Here is a 24,026-nt window from a genome sequence, read left to right as displayed (position 1 = left end):
CAACGAAGGAGAAATCGATGCTGGTAAAGTAAACGATGCGACATGAAAGCATAGTCGTTTGCCTGCGTTATTTATATATAGTGCTTTGCAGCGCCTTACGCGCCTAAACTGCTGAATGGCGTGATACGGTGACTGACATTTGCGAGAAAAAACTATACCGCTGTGTGCGTAGCCATCAAGAAGTGTGTGCGCACTATTTTTTTGTGTGGGAAATGTTTACGCTGTAGGAGTGATTCACACTTTAATGTAGTGAGGCAAGTTCCACTTATTTAGAAAAACCAGGCAGAAAACACGAAACAGGCATAGCCAGCTTGTCCTAACCTTCTGTTTTTTTGCGGTTTGTCACTTCAATTCTTCAGACTAATTTTTTTACTTGCATATATGTCGACAGTGCGCCACACATGCGGTGGACCAGTACACCGCATAAGTTTACGTCAACGCTACCGTACGTGGGATCACTTCAAATAAAAGCAGGTAATTTCGAGTTTTAACACATCACAGTTTCGACCTAGGTTGAAAATAATTAAACGTAGCAAGCAAAAACTTCATCAAAGGAAGAAAAATCTAACAAGGCCACATTTTTTTGTCCAATTGGGTTTTATGGTTTGGTTCAACAAAACTAAAAAACAATTTGTGCGATGGCTACGGACATCACGATAAATGCGGCCATTAACATGTTTTTACGTCATATCTCGTGAAGATGGACATATCAGAGCACGTTTGCAACATAATACAATTGCGAAAATTCTGGGCCGGGAAAAGCCTCGCCAAAGGATGGCTGATTAAGCAACAGGCGATAAGCACCGGTCAAGGATATAAGGTGCGATCGTAGGCTCCCATTCTGTGTCGGCTTTGTGGCGCAGTGGGTAGAGCACCATGTACATTGCGTTCCGCCCGCAGGGTCGTGGGACGCCTTGACAACAAAAAATCCTATTCCCTGGTTATCCCAGGATATCTTGAAAGGGCGCGGATCTAGGAAGATATCATCTGCGCTGCCCGGAGTACCTTACCAAACAAAGCCGCACCATTAAAAAAGAAGTGTCACCTTGGCAGAGAACAGCAGAGCGCGTTCATTCTTCCCCTCGCTCTCTTTTCGCTGCTCTAAAACTCATGCGCCTGGTGTCAAAACTGGGCGTCTGTCCGGGCGTGTTGACTGTAGGATGACAGAAATCTCAATGTAGGATCTCCGAGGATAACCCTCAATTCCGTGTGGCGAAGCTTTGGGCCATGCGCTATACACTTAGTTGCAACCTAGAGCATACGTTGTGTATCAGCCATTTCCGCAACACCGAGAACGACGGCAGGAACAACGTGAAGCAGTTTTCCACTCATTTCTATTGTAGTATCACAGGTGAAACTTCCGAACTGCGTGCCGTTTAGCGGGAATTTATAATTCAGATACGCACGAGTGCCGCGAGAGTGCTCACCTCAAAAAAACTATAATGGCAAACTGTTCGCATGGCGACGCAGTGAAACATCCCCCTCGCGAGGGGCACGATCAAATGCAGAGCATTTCCGGGGGAGCACGACGTTAAGTAGTTTGCGTTACGTTAATGTTGTTGCACTTGTGGCAACTGCTGACGAGAGAGCGCTCGTCAGCAGTAATTTGAATGAGTCAAGGATATAAGGTGCGTTCGTAGGCTCCCATTCTGTGTCGGCTTTGTGGCGCAGTGGGTAGAGCACCATGTACATTGCGTTCCGCACGCAGGGTCGAGGAATCGAAACCAGGCGCCGGATAGTATTTTTTTCATATAGTGTAGGGAGAGGGGTGCGGACTACGACTACGGACGCCTACGGACGTCAACGCGGGTGACATCGTGAGTTACTGAAATGCTCTGCATTTAAAATGAAACTAATATACAGCTAAGGGAGCAAGTGCTCTCGCGATAATATCGATATGACAGGGAAAAAAGGTGCGATTTTTTGCCGATTCCAGTAGCGAGTGTTGATGCAATAAAACTAATGCATATTTAGTGAAGAGCCATAAAAAGACAATAGGTTACCGTATTGGCGGTTATATATATATATATATATATATATATATATATATATATATATATATATATATATATATATATATATATATGTCGGCTGTGGTTTCTTACATATAGTCCCCTCAACCGCGAAAAAACGTGCCGAAAAACTATTGTAAACGCTTGACGACAACCTACACCAAGACATGTGTAAACAACAACAAAAATGTGCGCCTCAAGTTTCTAAGTAAGATGTCGATTTTATTAGAAATTTGGCACTTAGAAATGGTCAGAGGAGTTGAAAATTACGGGAAAACCCCACGGACATCATTAGAGCATTCGAAGCTCCGCCTCCACACCTCTCCGAACCCATTTGCCGTGTCCTAATGTGCTAATTCTGTTGTAAGAGTTCTAGCGTGCCTGTGCTGTGAAAATATACCGCCCTCTTTGGTCATCAAAATTATTACGTGCTGCGTTTTTAAAACTGGACAGTTTCATGCGTTTGAGCAATCGGCAATTCATGGAGCAGGGCAAAGTCGAAGAATCCGAACGAACTGGTAAAAAAAATCTGCGGCGCTTACTCCCTGAAGAAGTTTTGGCCGGCGACTTCCAAAAAGGCCTCCCTTGTTGTTTATCTTGATAGATACTACACTCGTATGTAAAGGTGGCTTTTAACTATCTTAAAAATTCTGTGTCCATTTAGGCTCAGCTTCAGGACGAGAAATCAGGATACGTACACGTTTGGCTTGGGTTTATCACCGTGCTCATTTATATAATGCTACGGCGGCTGCTCCTAACGCCCATCAACATACTCGCTGCAGGTTCGCGACGCTTAGGATTCGTGTCGTCTTCCCAAAATTTTGCCATACTGGCGGGACAGTGGCAGTAGGTGGAATCCAAGCGCTGTGTGAATCGTTCTTTGTACTCGACATTCTCTTTCTTTGCTTCGTCACACTCGGTGCGAGGGCGCTCCGTGCAATCTGCGTTACGGAACACCAAGGCTATTAAAGGATCACACCTTCCGTTTCCTCCTGTTTTCTCACAATTGGCTCATATGCACTCCATAGAGACTGTTGGGTTTACGTGCCTTAAAACGCTCGAGGTGAAAGGCCAAGGCATTTACCCTTTTCTTGCAATAATTCCTCTCTAAATTATTGTTTCCACAAACACGCACTGAACAACTTTAGAACAGGTCAACTAGTGCTTGGGAGTAGCAGTCAAACCGGTTGTCCGGTTAGGAAAGACGGCAGGCAATCAGGGCTAGAAAACCGAAAATCCGCATATATGAATTTTCAACAACAGCTATTCAATATATCTGATTTTATTAGCCCCTCTACCGGATACTGCGATACTCGAACACAATATTCAGTGCTCGTAACACCCTATTCGGCTGTTCCATTCAATCGTATATATGATTATATTATGTGAAAAACAGAATAACTCGTGTTTGATTAAAAAGCTTGTTATTTACCTAACCCTCAACCTGGCAGCCACTTATTTATGGTTAGAACGAATTATTCTTCATGGGCTTCTTGGTGCATGAAGATGCTTGTTTTGTCTTTTTCTATAGATACAACACAAGTTTCCCTACCATGATTGCTATATAGATGCCTCCTAGTGTGCTGCCGTTGTATCGTGTAATATCTGACTTCTGAAGTTCAAGAGAACCACAGTAATTACCAGGATTTACACAGCAGAAGCACACACGATTCTCATTATTTGGCGCCACAACAATGATGCCAAATAAAACTTCTCGAGTTTAAAAAGCGGCGTTCCTTATCCAAAACAAATATCCGAATATACGGCTAAATAGCCGGTGAACTAACTAAATACGCTTACCGGTGACTCCCATTATGTCGTTATCCGGATGCCGAATTGGAATAATTGGTGAATATAAACACCGGATAACCCGTTTTCCCACAAAACTGGTTTAACGTATTCGCTGTAAGAACAGAGGAAAATACCGGTCATCTGGCCATGAGTTTAATGCGGAAGGGCTTTCCCCAATTTAGGAACCTTAAAGGGACACTGAAGTGAATTTGGGAAGCTCCCGTTTTTGCTTGCACTGCGTAGACTGGCTCAAATTAGTACACTTTTCATCGTTTATCCTGTTGACAAATCGGTAATTATTTTACAAAGCGCGAAAGAAGAAAAACTGCCATGCGCGGTTTGCGGCGGCCGCACGAACTAAACTGTGACGTTGGGAGGAGGGGGCACCGTGATTGGACGATGCCCAAGGTTAGCAATCAAACAAGTTTCGGTTTCGGTTCTGTAAAACAACATGTTTGACATCCGATGGCGTCGTTGGATGGGCATTCTAAATATCCCAGTAATCGTAGTACCACACTTCTGCGATGTTGTCGGCTGTAAAATGCATAAGATAAGCCTCCCAGGACGGCTTGGAATCGTAGCATTCACTAGGTGAGGCCTACGCAGTGCATGAACGCCCTCCGCGTCCCCGCAGACGGTCAAATACATGCGATTTTCCCCCATATTTGGAGCTTTCCTCACTCATGCCTGTATCGTAAAAAGCGTGTTCGCACCAGGCCAAGGGTCGGTTGATTCTGGCCTGTGCCCGCTGCCCGCAAGCCGTCGGTTCTTATGGCAACAGCACGCCAACTAGAACTCGCTAGTGCGCCAGTGCCAGCCTGCGCGAGTTCTCTGGACTAGTTCGTGGAGCAATGAACATTGCGGCCCAGAAAAAGATGAACTCAGTATAGAAAACATCGGCGAAAAACGAAAAAGTTAACTTGTAAAAAAAAAAAGGCATGTACCCGCGAGGATTCGAACTTGCGACTGGCAAAACATTTGAGATGACATACCTAGCGCTCCAGACCATGAGGCCACGCGCGGGGGCTACCGGACGATGGAAATATAAGGTATATAATGTATAACCAGTTTACACTTTTGTTTAGTTTTAGTATTTCAAGCAGCTTAGGTGACTATTTGTTGTATTGCGCTCGTGCAGTAAGCGTCCCCCGTGTTTCCATAATAGCTAACGTCTAGGATTTGCGTTTCGTAGACGGAAAAGCGTTCGCAGATGCGTAGTCGTGCTGCTGACCGCTGTGCTTGTTCGCCCAGCGCAAAAACGTGCTTCCCGCACCCTAGGTTTACGCTGTACGGTAAAAATATCAGTTGATTTTATTTCCTTAGTACCTATATTGACTTCGCTGACTCTTCTCCCCCTTCAAGAGGCCTTATATTTTCCTACTGGCGTACCAGTCAGCGAAGCGTCGCATGTGCGCTTGTGCAGCGCTTGTGTGAAGCGACCTTGACTTGCAGCTAGATACAGAGTAGAAACTAACGAAGTAAAGAAAGGCACATTCTCCCATTCCCAAACGTGTTGTGGCTTAGTTTCAACTGATCGAGCGAATTACGACGACCCTTCGGCGGCCGGCGGACTAAACGTTGGGCCGAATGACTCGGTCGCGGAAGGTCGGCGAGCCGTGCAGTAGCGCAGCCAATTGCCAGCTCCTCTCCTGCTGACGTCACACGAAAACGCCACAGAAAATGGGCGAGAGTGCAGAGAGGAGGACAGCATTTTCGAATTGATTATTCTACTAAATAAATTCGCGTAGACGTTCTCAGAGTGGTCGAAACAGGGCCTAGGAACTCCGGACTACAATTTGCGCTCGTAATCCCGCAATGTTTACAAATCACTTCAGTGTCCCTTTAACTGCGATGTAGCACGTGCGCCTGACACCGGCGATCACCACTGCCGCGTGACCGCCCATCAAAACCCTCCTGTATCCCGCCTTTGAAGACCATATTTACACTCAAAAGCACATGCTGTAGCACTTTGATCGAACACGGGCTCTATTCTGAACATTGCGAAAAAGTGTGCTGTATGCACGGAAGAGGTGAGCGCTTCTGTGTAGTCAGTGCCTTCATAGGCTCACAGTATCTTGCACAGGGAGCGAACGAGACACCGTGGGAGGAATGCCTAGGCAGCATCAGGTCGTCCTTGTTTCTATACGATTCTAAGTGAAATTGTTTCATGTAGGCAAGAAAGTGCATTGGCGTTTTCATCGCTTTGCAAAGCACCGGCACGTAAAACCTCGACCGGCTCTAGCACTACGATCGGCTGCTTGGTGGCTGTGCGGTGTCGAGCCACATCTCGTCGCCTCTGTAAGCTAGTGCACACGCACACGTATGTAACATTTTCACGAACTGCTAAAACCAGAGTAACATCCATGAAGAGTCCGGGTGAATCAGTAACTCATCTTCAGGCCAGAAGCAGCGGTCAAACATGCGTTGACACGTTACAGTGCCTTATCATGCAGCAACACTTTTTCGCCACTGATGGATGGGTTTTCTTATTGTTACAAGTGGGCATTTCGCACTGCTCCCGTCAACCGCAGAGCTGTTTGAGCTTAAGCATCTTCCTGTGGCATTAGCTAAAAACTGTTTCGTGATTCATCTGTCATAGAAATCAGTAAACCATGAAAGTGAAATGTGCAGCGAAATCTGCAGCTGAGCATAATTCGCACGTCGGCGGCTGTCTTGGGGTTGCGTTTGGCGAGCGACGTCCCGCTAGGGGGTCGCTTCGGCAAAGGTGTATTGGCGTCATTTTCGTGACGGATATGACATCAGTGAAATCTTGGTATATCCTGGGATAAAATACTTTCGTGTTAAAATATAAAACCCGAAAACGAACAACCCGAAGTATAACGTACTCCTTAGCACTAACGGTTGCTTACCTGCAAGAAGACCATGTATGCAGGGGTGCACCCTTTACAGGACCCTTGCTTCGTTGTACTGGGGTCACTTCCGTGACGGATATGACGTAAATGAATTTTTTGTGAATCCTGGAATAAAACACTTTCGTGTTTGAAAAACACAACAGAACTCTCCTACGCCACGAATTTCCGGACACGAACTTCTCGCAGCCGTGTAGGTAGAGCCAAGGCTCGCCTACCTATGACGTCACTGCGTGGACGCGGTGCCTTGGTGTCGCCGTGTAGGCGACCACAGTGCTTTGTGACTTCGCGCTGGCATATCGTTACGACTCTCGCTATACATGGGCTGGCTGAAAACGTATGTAACTGCAGAAAACGAACGAGTCAGCCGTCGTGTCGCTACTGGACAACATAATACGGCTACGATCCACCTTTGGGTATCGCGCCGAAGCCGACGCGCCTAAACTACAGCGAAGAGCCGAAGATCCCGAGTATCCGGCTCGTGATGTGGAGTACAAGCGGAATAGAGGGCAAAATAACTCCGGACTTCTAGTAATACACAACTTCTAGAAGTTATTATTCTAGAATTCATTATTCTTATTAATCATTTTTTTCATTATTTCATTATATCCTGTATGATACAAAGCTGACAATCACCTTATTCGGCGCTATAAAGCGCCTTCAAGTAGCCGAATGGCACTGGCAATAAGAACTGTATCTTTGATGTGTGTTCTTGCGGAATACCTCTTTTCATATTATGTCTCGTCATACAACCCTCGTCCAACACAACCCTCGTCCAAATCCCCCGTCCCACACATTAATTACGTCTGCAGCAGCGCAAACCGTTCCTGAGGGTATATTCGCCGTAATTTCGTTCGTGCCTCATCCACCCTTCGGTTAACACTTTATCGGAAACTAATTCGCCCTAAAATAGAGTATGCCTCGGATATCTCGGAACCTGCACGACAAAACATAATTTCTCTTTTAGAAGATCTGTACAAAACCCCTCAGCTGGATTTATACTTTCCGACTACTCCTGTACCTCCAGCGAGTCACTAATGAAAAATCACCTGGTTCTACCCAGTTTACACAATCGCAGAAATATTTTACGACTTTCTCTGCTTCACAAAACCTTTTTCCATAACCCATCTATGAGACGGGACCACTTCTCGCGGCCCACGTATATCTTATCCCGCATCGACCACCCGTACAATGTTGCCGTTCCATCTGGCCGCACAAACGCATTCTCCGATTCATTTCTCCCCAAAACGTCTGAGCAATGGAACCGCCTTTCCCACCACATTGTGTCCATTGAAGATCCTGCATCATTCAAGAATGCCCTTTCTGTACATGTAATGCAGTAACCTGGTTTCCGGAAATATTCTTGTGTTCACTTACTGCCTGTACTTCACTGTACCCACCCCCTCTGTAATGCCGTAAAGGCCCTGAGGGTACTCTAATAAATAAATAAATAAATAAATAAATAAATATTTCTCTCCCGCACAATAAATTACCAGTGTTCCGCCTCCAGTAGCCCAGAAGTGCAATTGGCTTACCCGGACATTTGACGACCTTTCACGTGGCGAGCTGCTGGGGTAACAAAAGACGCTCCGCGTCTGCCGCGGTTGTCGAGGGGCGGCGCTAGTTGATCGGTCTCTGAACATCAGTAAATATAAGCCGCCGTTGAAGTCGAGAGGAAATCCGACGCCGAGAGAGCGCATTGGTAGCGCACCGCGCGCGTTATGCGGAGGTCGTGGGCTCGATTCCCGCTTCCGATCACGGCAGATTTTTTCACAACTTATTTCTTTATATGCTGTATGACAGAAAGATGACAATACCCTCATTCGGCACTATAAAACACCTTGAAATTATATATATATATATATATATATATATATACTCTGAAGAAAGGAATTCCTCTTCCTAAAACGTCAGTAAACCTTTACTTTTTAAATAATTTTATTTTATTTTTATTGTAATTTCTCGTGTGTCTTTGTACTACTGACATCCAAGTAGCGCGAGAGCAGCCATTCGGGCTTCAACGCTGCGGTTTCGGTTAAACCCACCATTACGTTCACCAGCCGGCAAGGCGATGCTGCCTTTTTTGCAGACCTCCGGGGCGAAGACATAGAGGATTGGCTCGAGCAGTACGAGGGAGTGAGCGCGTTCAACCGATGAGAAGACGCGTGCAAGCTGTAGAGCGTTTCCTTCCCCCTGAATGAAGTTTCGTTAACGTGGTTCCTTGACCATGAAGGTTCAATCTCTGATTGGTCGAGATTCAAGCAAGAGTTACGTAAGATCTTCGGTACGTCCCCTGATCGCTCGGATGTACCCAAAAAGAAACTTGATATGCGTACGCAACACCCGGAGGAGACCTACGCTTCCTACATTGATGATGTCCTCGCGATGTGCCGCCGGGACGACAAGGGCACACATGAAAGAGAGAAGGCGTGGCACATCATAAAAGAACTGCTTCTCCTACCTTCAATGCTATGGCGATTCACAATCCAAATACCATTGCCGCTGTGCGAACGATATGTCAGCGGCTCGGCTCATATGGAGTCCTTCCGTATTCAGCGGGGCACCTTCCCTACCTGCCCCTCTGGCTATGCCGAGCTCCATACCTTGATTCACGACATCATCTGTGAGAAGCTGCATCAGCGTGACACACCCTGCCTTCAGAACAACCACGGCCGCGCATCTGGGCTGCGTGACATGATCAGAGAGGAGCTTGTGTCTTTGACATTCCTTCCCCAGCCATGTTATTCCCCTCCTTTTCTAGTGCCGTCTTACTCCGAGGCCGTATCACGATCACCTGTGCCGATGGAGCAGATTGTATCACCGTCACCACACGACCACTTCACCGCTCTTTCTACGCCGCCTGCCGCCCCGCTTTTCCATTCAACCTGGCGAGCACCGCACACTACTAGCGACCGGCCCGTCTGCTACTGGTGTGACATCAGAGGGCATATTTTGTGCTTTTTCCCTTCACGCCAGCTGGACGGGCGACGCGGCTACGCCCCCTACGAACGGAGTAACCGCTTCAGCTACCCCCTCCGTCAGCGTCTGCATGCATTCAGCCGCTCCGGAACGGCTCGTTGTGCCCTCCTTACGTCCCGGACCTCCCCTGGGCTTTCCGTTCCGCCGGACGCCGCTCCCCTTCGACGTGCCGTCGCTCTCTGTCGTCACTACAGCCCGTCGTGCATGCTCGCGACAAGCAATAGGAAAACAAGACACCGCAGTTTTTGAAGAGAACACCGCATTGTCTCGATCGACCACAATTCCTCTTGAATATCCGTCTAACATGTCTGCTTCTGTCGAAAGGGTTTACGTAGAAGCGCTAGAAGATGCCGGTGAAAGCATTTCTTTCTTCAGCGCTGACGTGTTCGCGTCTGGGCCAAGTCAAGACTCCGTAAGTTGGTCCTTGTTTACATGGCTCCCATGCGCACATCAAGCCGTCTTCCTATGATACTGTGCGTGTTTTGATAGGGGAACTCCGCCATTATAACCGTGTGTAGTTCTTGCTCCATCCTCATGAACTAATCCTAGAATGGGACTTCCTTTCCTCTCTTTCAGCCTCTATTTCCTGCTGTCGACCTGCCTTCCGTACTGCCGACACTGAACGTTTAAGTTTTCAGGACTGACCACAGCCCGCCCTCAAGTTGAATGACGACGATATCTTAACATACTTTTGAAGGTAAGTTGCCATTGTTGTGAACACAGGAACAGTTGTTAGTGCACCGTCTTCTTTTGAAAGTCCACGTTTTTCCCGTGTCTGTCTCTGTGTTCACAACAAGCGCAACATACCTCCAAAAGCATGCTACACCACGTAGTCCGACACCAAGTATTATTGAACTTCATACCTCAACATCTGGTTGTGAAGACATTCTCTCTGTCATTTCAGAACAAATTACAGAACGCGCTATAGTGGCCGTCCCGACTCTTCGATTTCTTCCGCATTGGACTGCCATTGCAACTTGTCTTGTTCGATTCGCAAGTGCATCAGCAGCACTCGGTGCAATGCATACTACTAACGAGCCCACTTTACTGCACCACGGGACCACTATCGCTTCGGTGGTCGACATTAACCCTGAGTCGGTCATTTCTGGTGGCCCGCACACATGAAAGGTGTACTTGTTTGCTTTGCCTGCAGATATTTCAGCCCTTGCTAGCACCCTCATCCAACGAAGCTATTACTCGACGTTATCGCTTAGCTGTACCTCCCTTGATGTGTATGAACCCGGCCTCGCACCAACAACTCCAGCACAGCATAGAGTCGAAACGGACGGGTCCACCGTAATTCGTCATCGACCGTACGTACCGTCCCTCTTCGTACGGACGGAAAATAATACAAGCAAATGTGGCTGATATGATCAAGAAAAAGGTTATTCGACCGTCGACAAGTTCGTGGTCTTCATACATTGTTCTGATTCGGAAAAAAGATGGTTCCGTGAAGTGCCGTGTTGATAACCGGGCTCTATATAGGATCACTCGCAAAGATGTTTCTCTTATGCCACGAATAGACTACGCATGAGATTTCTGGCAGGGGGCAGAATATTTCTCGAGCCCCCACATTCGTTCCGAGTATTGGCCAATCAAGAAAGACGAAGGGGACAGAAAGAAAACGGCATATATCACTCGAGATGGCCTTTATGAATTCAATACAATGCCATTCCGCCTTTGCAATGTCATAGCTGCTTTCGAACGAATCATGGACACTGTGCTCTGCGGTTTCAAATGGGAAACGTGTTTGTGTTATCTAGGTGGCGCTGTGATTTCTTCGAAAACGTTTTTACAAAATCTGGAGCGCCTACATCAAGTATTGACCTGTCGTTCTGTTTCAGGACTTATTTACATAGCAAGAAAGTCCTCTTTACCAGTAAGATCATGAAAGTGCTGACACCCGTCGTTGCGAAGGAAGGATTTCGTCCGGACGTGGACAATACAGCCGCTGTCGTCAACTTTCGTTGGCCACTTACTACAAAAACTCTGAGAAGCTTCTTTGGCCTGCCATTCTATTTCCGCCATTTTATCCGCAACTTTGCCGCCATATCTTATCCTCTCCACCAGCTGTTACGCGCCAATTCAGAACTTCCGCCCATACCTGCACGGTTGAAATTTCACCATTGTCACCGATCACCACAGCCATCATTGACTATCAACGCTAAAAAATTGTCTGGGCGCTTAGGGCGTCGGGTACTGCGTTTGCAGCAGTATGATTTTACTATTCTATACAGGTCCAGTAGAAAATATTTGGATGCTGACGCCATTTCGCGGTGTACTTTATCCTCCTCGATGACCTTACCCTGCTCTGAGTCCCGGCAGACAAGTTTGTCATTAGCACCCCTCAACTATGCTTCAGTGCTCGAGTTTTCCAAACTGCCAACGTTGCAGCGGGAAGATGCTTCCGGACTTTGATTGACCGACTCAAGGGATCTGCTTACCCGCACAACAGCCGGTTGCGACGCCAGCTTCACCTCTGTAGGTATATTTACGGCATGCGATACCGCGGAAATCCCCATCCTGCCGGTTATAACCGGGTAACTGTCATTTCTCATCGACTCTGTCTTCGCATACTTGAAGCGCTTCATGATGACGCCAGCGCAGGCTTTCTTGTCTTTGAAAAAACTTACGATAGTGTTCGCAGTCGCTTTCTCTGGCCCAAGTACGTGGCTTTCTGCTTTTCTTGTCAGCACCGCAAACAATCTACGTCTCCCCCGGACGGTATGCTTCAACCACCTCCGTGTCCTTCCGCTCCGTTTAAAGCAGTAGAGATTGATTAGTACAGGCCTTTATTGTCAACATTACATGGCTGCCGTTAGAGTATACCATTTGACTACATACGCGGAGACCGCTGCGATCCGATCTGGTTGTGCTGAAGGAGTTGCTGACTTCGTGCTGAGCAACATCTTCCTGCGGCATGGAACGCCTCGGCTTCTGTTGAACGACCGGGGCAGAACCTTTGTTTCACAAATTCTCGTTGAAGTTTTTCGAGCTACAAATACTCTCCACAAAACGTGTTCCCGTTACCTCCCGCAAACAAATGGGACCACCGAACGTTCACATGGCCCATTGTGTGATATAATCTCCATGTAAATCAACTGCAACAACAGCAATTGGAACCTCATTCTACCATTTGTCAACTTCGCATGTAACTCTGCAGTTCAGCACACCGATGGCTACTCGCCTTCTTTTCTAAATTTCGGCTGTCAGCCCTCTTTTTGCCATACACACAATTATTTTCTCTGGTCCGGTCCCTGCTACTTCGCCGTTTCACGAACAGTTCGCATTACGCGTAGCGCGCTGCCGACGCGCGGCCAGTGACGGCATAGAATCGAGTCGGCAAGAGCGGAAGGAGCGGTATGACACAACCCATCGTTCCATTCAGTTCCCCGAAGGGGTCGAGGTGCTGCTGGGAACGCCAGTACGCACTCCTAGACTCTGTAACAGTTCCTGTAGGGTTGCATTGGTCCTTAAGTAAATCATCGAGTGATCTCTCCAGTGAACTATTGTGCGACCGACCCAAGCGGACAGTTCAACAGATCGTATGCGTCTTGAAAAGCGGAAAAAAAAGCGGATAAAAATCTAGTAAAGATTTACTACGTCAGCAGCCATCCACTACCTTCCATTGCCCCACTTTAACATTTCTGTTTCAGGCTGATAAAATCTTGGACCTTTTTAAGGTCGTTGAAGAATGCGTCACCTAATCGGCACGCAGAATAGCTATGGTGAGAGCTGCTTTATTAAAACCATTTTGTTCAGTGTTTTGCTGTGTGAATACCAATTTTCTTGGCCAAATATCATCATCATCACCAGCCTATCTACGCCCACTGCAGGGCAAAGGCCTCTCCCATTATTCTCCAATTGCCTCGGTTCTGTGCCAACTGTGACCAATTTATCCCCGCAAACTTCTTCATCTCATCTGCCCATCTAACTTTCTGCCGCCCCCTGCAACGCTTGCCTACTACTCTAGGGATGCACTCTGTTACCCTTAATGACCAGCGGTTATCTTGCCTTCGCATTACATGCCCTGCCCACGTCCATTTCTTCTTAATTTCTACTAATATGTCTTTAACCCCAGTTTGCTCCCTGACCCACTCCGCTCTCTTCTTGTCCCTTAATGTTACACCTATCATTTTCCGCTCCATTCCCCGCTGAGTCGTTCTCAATTTAAGTTGAACCCTCTTAGTGAGCCTCCAAGTTTCTGCCCCGTAGGTGAGTACCGGTAAGATGCAGCTGTCATACACTTTCTTCTTCAGCGACAATGGTAGGCTGCTATTCATTATCTGAGAATGTCTGCCATATGCACCCCACCCCATTCTGATCCTTCTAATTATCTCTGCCTCATGGTTGGGATCTGGGGTCACAACTTGGCCTAAGTAGATATATTCGCTTACCACTTCCACTGCCTCGCCACCTATCTCAAACTGCTGTGCTGTCCCGAGGTTATTAATCATTACTTTAGTTTTCTGCATATTAATTTTCAGGCCCACAGTTCTACTCTGTTCGCCCAGTGCGGAAAGCATGCTTTGCAATTCATCCCCCGAGTTACTTAGCAAGGCAACGTCATCAGCAAATCTGAGGTTACTGAGGTATTCTCCATTAACCCTTACTCCCACCTGTTCCCAATCCAACGTTCTGAATACTTCTTGTAAGCATGCTGTGAATAACATTGGAGAGATTGTGTCTCCTTGTCTGACACCCTTCCTTATAGGTATTTTACTGCTCTCCCTATGGAGGATGATGGTAGCTGTAGACCCATTGTAGATATCTTCCAGTATTCTTACATAATGCTCATCTACCCCCTGGTTCCGTAATGCCTGAATGACTGCTAGGGTTTCGACCGAGTCAAATGCTTTCTCATCATCTATGAAGGCTATATATAGGGGTTCGGTATACTCAGCGCACTTCTCTATCACCTGATTGATCGTGTGAATATGGTCCATTGTTGAATAACCTTTACGGAACCCTGCTTGTTCTTTAGGTTGACTGAAATCTAAGGTTGCAGAGATTCGGTTGGCGATTACCTTGGTAAATACCTTGTAGACGACTGACAGCAAGCTGATCGTCCTGTAATTTTTCAAGTCTTTCATGTCGCCTTTCTTATGGATTAGGATGATGATCGCGTTCTTCCAAGATTCCGGTACCATTGCGGTCATTAGGCATTGCGTATACAGGTTTGCCAGTTTTTCAAGTACAATTTCTCCGCCGTCCATCAAGAGGTCTGCTGTTATCTGATCCTTACCAGGTGCTTTTCCCCCTTTCATTTCTTTCAAAGCCTTCCTTACTTCTTCGGTCGTTACTGGTGGGATGTCTATCTCCTCTGAGCTACTGTCTCGTTCGGCATTATCCTGTATGTCCCGGCTGCTGTACAGATCCCTATAGAACTCCTCAGCCACTGTGACTATTTTATCCCTATTTGTGATGACATTGCCTTGCTTATCCTTAAGTGCATACATCTGATTTTTCCCCACGGCAAAACGTCTCTTCACTGCTTTCAGGCTACCTCCGTTATTCACAGCGTATTCGATCCTCTCCATATTATACTTCCGTATGTCAGCTGTCTTGCGCTTATTGATTAACTTCGAGAGCTCGGCTAGTTCTATTCTGTGAGCGGCGGTAGAGATTCTCATGGTTTGCCGTTTCCTGATTAGATCTTTCGTCTCCTGTGAAAGTTTACCAGTATCCTGCCTAGCTATAGTGCCCCCGACTTCTACTGCACACTCCGTGATAATGCGTGTAAGGTTGTCGCTGGCTTCCTGTGTCGTAAGCTCGGCTTCCTCGTTAAGGGCGGAATATCGGTTCTGCAGCGCGATCCTGAATTCTTCTACTTTACGTCTTACTGTTAGCTCATTTATCGGCTTCTTTCGTACTAGCTTTTTGCGGTTCCTCCTCAAATCTAGCCTAATTCGAGATCTTACCATACGGTGGTCACTACACCTTACCATTCCGAGCACTTGCACATCCTGCACGACGCCAGGGTTATCGCATATTATGAAGTCTATTTCATTTTTGTGCTCCCCATTCGGGCTCCTCCAGGTCCACTTCCCACTCTCCCGTTTACAGAAGAAGGTATTCATTATGCGAAGGTTATTCTGTTCTGCAAACTCAACTAGTAGGTCCCCCCTGCTATTTCTACAGCCCAGACCATAGTTCCCAACTGCCTTGTCTCCAGCCTGAATCTTGCCTACTTTAGCATTGAAGTCCCCCATAACTACGGTATACTGTATTTTTACTTTAGCCATTGCCGATTCCACATCTTCATAGAAGCGTTCCACTACTTGGTCGCCGTGGTTGGATGTGGGCGCGTAGCCGTGCACCACCTTGAGCTTGTACCTCTTATTGCGCCTAATTACAAGACCTGCTGCCCTTTCGTTAATGCTTTAGTATTCGTCTATGTTGCCAGCTATGCTTTTATTGACTAGAAATCCCACTCCCAGTTCTCTTCTGTCCTCTAGACCACGGTAACATAGGACGTGTCCATTTTTCAGCACCGTAAAGGCTTCGCCTGCCCTCCTAACCTCGCTAAGCCCTATTAAATCCCATTTGATGCCCTCTAATTCCTCGAACAGCACCTCGAGACTTGCTTCGCTAGATAAGGTTCGCACGGTAAACACTGCCAGGTTCAGATTCCATTGGCGGCCTGTCCGGATCCAGGGATTCTTAGCACCCTCTGCTGCGTCACAGGTCTGACCGCCGCCGTGGTCAGTTGCTTCGCAGCCGCTGGGGACTGAGGGCCGAGGGTTAATTGGCGTATTCATGGGAGGTTGTGGCCGTTACTACACCAGGGTGGCCAATCCTGCTCTGGTGAGGGAGTGCATTGCCGGCAATGGTCGCCGGGGTCAGGCCGCACCCCAAGCCCCTTTGTGCAATTCCATCAATACGCGGTTTTTTTTAATCCGGTGGGAATTCTCCGGCACCGGGATTCGAACCACGGTCATTCTGCACGCGAGGCGGGTGTTCTACGTCTACGCCATCGCTGCTGCTCGCCAAATATAATGCTACCTATTTGAACATAGTGCACGCAGAATTTGTTGAAAGCATGCATGGAGGCTCTGGAAGTTACTTCAGCAATATTTATAATTAAATGAGTTTTGTGGTGCAATCACCTGTTATAATGTGCAATCATTTGGTGCAATCAATATGTGTATACCATAAGGCAAAAGGGTCTTGTAAAATGCTAGGTTTAAGTGGGGCCGCTATAGCAGAGCTAGGGAATTGTTTCATACCTCTTTGAAAACACACACACCAGAGCAAACTAGATTGCTGCTGGTCCGTCGTCGGTTTTCTGGCCTGAAAATGATTACGAACAGCTGAACTTTGATTCGTACTCTGAATCTGTGGGCTTGGTAGATTAACATATTGCGACACCCTGTGACTACGCTCCAAGTGCTTTGGGTTGTTACCGGCGCTTCTTCATAATACCAACTATCATCCTGCAGTGCTAGCCCCGATGGGCTCGGCATCATCGCCACCTGTAAATCATCATCATCACCGCCTGGTCTTCTTCCTTGGTCCGAGTGTTGGCATAAACGGTCACGCAAATCGTCGTCTCTCAAGTGGTGGAGCGTGCGTCTTGACTCCTTGTCCTCCATCTCTGAGTGCAACCCTGGAGCTCAGTTCGGGTCGTCGCTTACCGCGAGACGCCATGTCTATGACAGCGGTATGTGCGACCGGAACCGGCAGCGGTACCAGCGGCGGAACCGGCAGCGCAACCGGCGGTGCGGGTTCAGCCGCCGTCCCACCGTACTTCGTCACCAGCCACCAGCGGGATCCACTGATGTTTGTTGGCCTTCGCAGTGAGCACATTGACGAGTGGCTTGATACTTTTGCACGCGTCAGCGCCTTTAACAGTTAGGACGACCACGCGAAGATTGAAAACGTCTCGTGGTCCCTGAACGAAGGAGCCAAAACGCGGTGCCTGAACAATGCGCACCTTATAATTGACTGGTCTGATTTCATCACGCAGCTGTGCAAGATTTTTGGCTCTTCCTCGGCCTGCTCAGACATCGCGAAAAAGAAGCTGGAGGGGCAATTCCAACTTCCTTGTGAGACGTACACGTCGTACATTGAAGATGTTGTGGCCCAGTGCCGAAAGGTCAACGAAGACATGTTGGAGGCTGATCGCGTGGGCCACATCTTGAAAGGAATCGGCCAGTTCGCCTTTATAGCCCTGGCTTTTCAAAATCCAACTACCATTTTTGATGTGAGGACAACGTGCTAACGCCTAGACGACCTTCAGTCGATCCGCCTCCAGGAGGATACCGTGACCCCGAACGGGGGCGATGAGGACCTCCGAGCTCTAATACGCGAACTCATTCGGGAAGAACTTGACGGCCGCCCCTAAGTGCATGTTTACCAGTCACGACTCGGCTACACCTAACCTGCGAGAGAACATTAGAGAGGAGCTTGCCGCGTCTACCCAGGGAAGAATTCCCTCCGATGTTACCCCTCCTCCGGTGGCTGGGAACCCGGTCCCTGGACCGCAGCCTTACTATCCAGCATGGCGACCGCAGCACCCTGGGCCCTCTTTCAACCGGCCGGTGTGTTTCTACTGCGGAATTCGCGGGCACATTTTGCGGTTCTCTAGGAGGCGTTTAATTGATGAGCGACGTGGCTACGACACGTACGAACGTGATGGACCAAACCTTCGCTACGGCTACCGCCAGAGGGGTTACCCATCTCCGCCACGGCGGTACTCTCACCCTGCCACTTCCGAGTCCCCAACCAATTTTCGTGCGTCGCGACGTCGTTCCCCATCACCATTTAAATGATCTGTATCTCCGCTTAGCCCTGTCGTGCATGACCCCGCCCACCTCTCGGAAAACTAAGTCATGCAGTTTTTGGCAGGGAAACTGCATCTATCGGGACATTAACTCCTCCGGAACACCCGTCGAACATGTTGTTAGTTTCAGCTGAAGGTAACGATATCGAAGCTTTGGTGGACACTGGAGCAAGTGTTTCTATCATTCGATCTGATCTTTATAAGAGACTACGAAAAGTAAAAACCCCGTACAGTGGCCATTTATTACGTGGTGCGAACGACACGCCCATCCAACCTTCTGCCTTCGCACAGTACGCGTTTCTATCGATGGGCTGTGCATCACATTCAGTGTGCGGTGGTCTCTAAGTGGCCCTATAAGCTTATTCTTGGTTGGGACCTTCTTTCGCCGACTTGCACTGTTATTTGTTGCCACACTGCTGCGATTAGCATCACAGACATTCATCACTCAGCTGTCCCGGAAACAAGTACCCCTCGTCTGGTGCTAAGCACCGACCACGTTGTGCCCGCGTGTGAAGACCACATTCTTTGTTTCCGCTGACGAAATCGTGGACGGCGATGTTCTGGCCATCCCGTGCGGCCATCTCCTTTCTCAAGGTCTAGCTATAGTCGCTTGTCTGGTACGATTTTCCCGAGGGCGCTCCTTTATCCCTGTTCATAATACGACTTGTGAAGCGGATCTGCTCCCGCAATGCTGCGCGATTGCTTCTGTTTCTGCCGACGAGGTGTCCATCCTTCCGTCTAGTACTCTTTCCCCTGCAAGTAGGCCTTCCGCGACCATTTCCCCTAACTCGTCTCTTGCGGTCACCTTCAATACGGACCTCAACCCATCAAAGATATCGTCAGTACTGGAACTTTTACACAAGCACCGTGCCTCGTTCGACACCCATTCAACGTTTCTTCCTCGCATCCCTGCAGCTACGCATCGCATCAAAACTGATGGATCAACTATTGTTCACCGCCGCCCGTACTGAGTACCCCCTTCAGAACGGCTAATTATTGAGAACCTGAACGACATGCTGCAGCGTTATGCTATTCGGCCCTCATCCAGTCCTTGGTCTTCCCCAGTCATCCCGGTGGAGAAAAAGGATGGTTTCGTGCATTTTTGTGTAGATTATCAGGCCCTCAACAAAAGTACCCGGAAGGATGTGTATCCCATACCCGGGATCGACTGCCCTGGACTGCGTTCAAGGAGCCGATTACTTTTCGAGCTTTTCCAGCCTCGACTTGTGTTCTAGCTACTGGCAGATACCGATGCACGAGTCCGAAAAGAAAAAGACAGCGTTTGCTACTCCCGACAGCCTATACGAATTTAATGTCATGCCGTTCAGTTTGTGCAATGCTCCGGCAACGTTTGAGCGGATGATGGACCCGGTCCTCAGGCGGCTGAAATGGAAGACCTGTTTCTGCTATCTTGACGACGTTGTTGTCTTTCCTCGGCATTTGCTGAGCATCTCCAACGCTTGGACGAAGTGCTTACGTGTATCTCTAATACCGGACTTCAGCTCAACTAAAAAAATGTCGTTTTGCGACGAAAACTATCAAGGGTTAGCAAGGATGGGATACGACCCCGACAAAATCGCTGCCGTAGTCGGATTTCCGCGTCCATGCCAACAAAAAGATCTACTAAGTTTCTTCGGGTTGGCCTAGTATTTCCATCGCTTTGTCCGGAACTTTGCCACCATTGCGGCCCCCCTCAACCAGCTCCTACACTCCGGCACAGCTTACGTTTGGTCGAATGAGTGCCAACAAGCCTTTGAGGCATTGAAAACCGCCTTAACGTCTAGCCCGGTACTCTTCCACTTTTATGAAAGCAAGTCCACTATCCTCCAGACAGACGCAAGTGGCCACGAAATGGGCGCTGTTCTCCTTCAAAGTGATGATCAGCTCTGGGAAAGGGTCGTTACCTATGCTACCGTAAAATACTGATCAAGCGCCCCCACCCGTGCAAGCGTCATCCTCTCATTACCCGAGTATTTTGAGTTTTTACGCATTACAGAACAAGCGCCCCTCCAACCCCATCCACCGTTGATGGCCCACAGCAATGAAACTGAAACCATCCAGGAACACTTTTGACTGCGCTCTTGGCTGAACCAGAATCCAATCTAATAACTCAGGGTAGCCGTTAATTCCGCACACTCGCAATTTTGGTATTGTCATCTGACATAGCAGAGTGTGCTTGTGACGTTGTGACAGCATTGGTACATGGCATGCATTCATAACGAAAGCCAGAAAACACTTGAAGATTTTAGATATGTACAGTCGCGCTCACTATGACCTACACCGCTCATTAGTATTCACCGCTTTGTAGAACCTTTGTCTGGCAACCGGGGTAAAGACCAAGTACACATTAGGAGCATAGCGTCCTAATGAATCAGGCCTTATCCTAACGTATATGCCCATAGTCATTGTTTTGTCGATATAATCGTCTGAATACTAATGAGCGGTGTAGGTCATAGTGAGCGCGACTATACCTAGGCCTTTTTGCTCCACCATGAACGAAATTCGAACACATCATGAGTAGACCTTTTTCATCTCAAAAATGGACAGATGATGGCAAGAGGCAAGAATGGATTTTCTGGCTAAAAGGACCAACAACGCGGTTGACGGGAACACCGTATGAATTGCTAACACTGGTTGTGCCAAGAGGGACTTCAGACTGCATCTTTAAAGAAAATGTTTCTCCTGAATGAACTGCATTATTTTTTTTCTTTTTCAGGGGGGGGGGGGAGGTAAGGTTGGTGAAACATTTACACACCGCCATTTTGAATTATGGGGCAGTTCCTAACAAGGCCCCCCTCAAAATTCCCTGAACTATCTGCACTTTGAGGGGGGCGCTTGCTCGGTATTTTACGGTAGTCGTTCGTTGACACCGGCAAAGAAGAATTACTTATCACAGAACAGAAATGCCTTGCCATCGTTTGGGCTGTTCAAAAATTCCGTCCTCACCTCCATGGTTGTCACTTTACAGTGGTCCCAGATCACCGTGTGCTATGCTGGTTATCCTCTAAGAAACACTTGTCTGGGCGCCTTAATCGCTGGGTTCTCCGCCTTCAACAATACTTTTCCGTGACGTATAAGTCCGGAAAGAAGCATACGGATGCAGAGGCTCTGTCTCGTTGCCCATTGTCTTCTCCGTCGACTGCTCTCCAGGAAAGCGGCAACTAAGATCTCCCTTTTGCACCCATCACTTTCCCTAGCATTGCTGGACACGGCGATTTGCCCTCGCTACAGCGAGCAGACGCATACTGCCGCCCCATCATGGACAACCTCGACGGTCGTGTGCCGGCTCCGACCAGCCGTGCATGTGGTCAGCTCGCCATGTTTTAATTCCTTCAAGGTGTCATTTACCGCCAAAATTGCCACCCTAATGGCAACATATAGGTCCCTGTAGTACCTGGTCCACTTCGACGTCGTATCCTCGAAGAATATCACCATGCGGCAACCACTAGGCCCCTTGGGTTTGCAAAAACATACGAGCGAATACGTAGCCGCTACTTTTGGCCCGGCCTCTCTACAGCTGTGGCCAAGTACAATGAAACCTCGATATACCGAACAGCGCGGTGCTCCGAAATAGTTCGATATAACCAAAATTCGATATATGAAATCCCGTAAAAAACGCGTCATAAACTGGTACAAATCAATAAATGAACGAATTGTGCAGTAAATACTCACTTGGTGCTTCAAAGTATTTATTCTTTTGGCTTAAAGTACCCCAGCAGGGTAGCCTGGCGTGCACTATACACGACTTCCTCAACGTAGTCCAAACGTTCCCCAAGCGACAGGCAGGTGCCTTCTATAGCGCTGCAGTAGCCGTGCGGTAGGGCCAAAACCGCTGAAGCCTCGGTCGAAGTCGGGAGCGGGGCACAATCAGCGCTTGCGGGTAAAACCTCCGCAGCGTCTTGGTTTGTGCGCTCAGTAGTAACCTCCGCTAGGATCTCCAAATCCGTCAACTCTGCCGTCGTTCCGGTGCTGTCGTCACCGCCGACAAAGTCATCAATGCACATGCTTCGTGGCTCAGACCCAACAAAGCGCTCCAGCTGGCCCCAGGTTTCTTCAAGCTCGCATTCTTCTTTTGCACAGTCCAATTCTGCTTCGGTCAAGGAGGTTAAATGCGCAGCAGTCGGGAACGCAGATCGCGCCACCGCTATCCTCGAGGGTACTGCGGGATAGCTCGCCACCTGTCAACAGAGCGCGAGCGGTCTGGGCAGTCTGGGGTGGCGGAGTTCAATATACCCATTTCACATCCGTCACAGCTCGAAATAAAAAATTAAAAATGCATGTGATTTTCCGCCTGATATAGAAAGTGTTTGATATAGGCAATAATTCGATATACCCGTGTTCGATATATCGAGGTTTGACTGTACGTCCGCTCGTGCGCCTCTTGCCTGCATCGCAAATGTTTGACTACTACTCCGACCGGGCTACTGTAGCCTATTCAATGTTCTTCGGTTCCCTTTGAGAGCGTGGGCATCGACTTGTATGGACGGCTACCTGCGACCCAATGTGGATACCGATAGATAGTTACGGCCGTAGATCATTTGACTACATACGCCGACACTTGCTCTGGCACCTCCGCGGAAGTGGCAGACTTCATCCTGCACATTATTTTGCACCATGGAGCACCACGCGTCATTCTGAGCGACTGCGGTGGGGTTTTTCTCTCTACCGTTGTTGAAGAGCTCCTGCGTGCTCCGAACACGGCGCACAAAACAACGTCCAGCTACCATCCCCAGACGGTCTGACCAAGCGATTTCATCGAACACTGTCGGACATGCTCTCCATCTGCATTATTCCTGATCATAGCAACTGGAACGTTATCCTACCCTTTGTAACCTTCGCTTACAACTCCACAAAGCAAAGACTACCGGTTATTCACCATTCTTTCTCGTCTTTCGCCGGTCCTCGATTACTTTCGAATCAAGTTTTTTCTACGAGCCTGTCGCCTGTGATGCACCATCTGATGAGCAGTACATTTCGCTGCTCGCCCACTGCTGAGACCTCGCGTGATGTTGAACCGAAATTCAGCAGCACGAACGGAAAACCAGCTACGACGTGAACCATTGCTCTGTGCGGTTCTGGCCCAGGGAGGAAGTATTGCTATGGACCTCCATTCGCGTCCCCGGACTGTGCGAGAAGTTCCTCCACCGTTTTCTTGGCCCGTACCAAATCTGAGAAGAGACTTCTGTCAATTATCGTATCAAGCCGGTAACTCCGCCGACAGACCGCCGTCGTCGTGGTACTGAAATTGTCCATGTATCCCGGCTGAAGCCATTCAACCGCCGTACCATCGACTGACTCGCGTCCAGGAGGCCGCTTCCGCTCCCGGAGGAGAAATTATGAGACCCTGTGACTACGCTCCCAGTACTTTGGGTTATGTTACCGGCGCTTCTTCATAATCACACACTATCATCCGTGTTACCCCCTGATAGGCTCGGCATCATCGTCACCTGTAAATGATCATCGTCACCACTTGGTCTTCTTCCGTGGCCCGAGTATTGGAATAAACGGCCATGCCAACTGTCGTCTCTTAATATAATTTTATTGCAATGTTTCATGAGTATACTCGAAACGGAATCAAAATATATGGCT

This window comes from Haemaphysalis longicornis, unplaced genomic scaffold (assembly GCF_048455015.1).
Source record: "Haemaphysalis longicornis isolate Haplotype H1 unplaced genomic scaffold, Haemaphysalis longicornis Haplotype H1 scaffold_6, whole genome shotgun sequence".
NCBI classification, from domain to species: Eukaryota; Metazoa; Arthropoda; class Arachnida; order Ixodida; family Ixodidae; genus Haemaphysalis; species Haemaphysalis longicornis.
Note: the sequence above shows the minus strand (reverse complement) of the source record.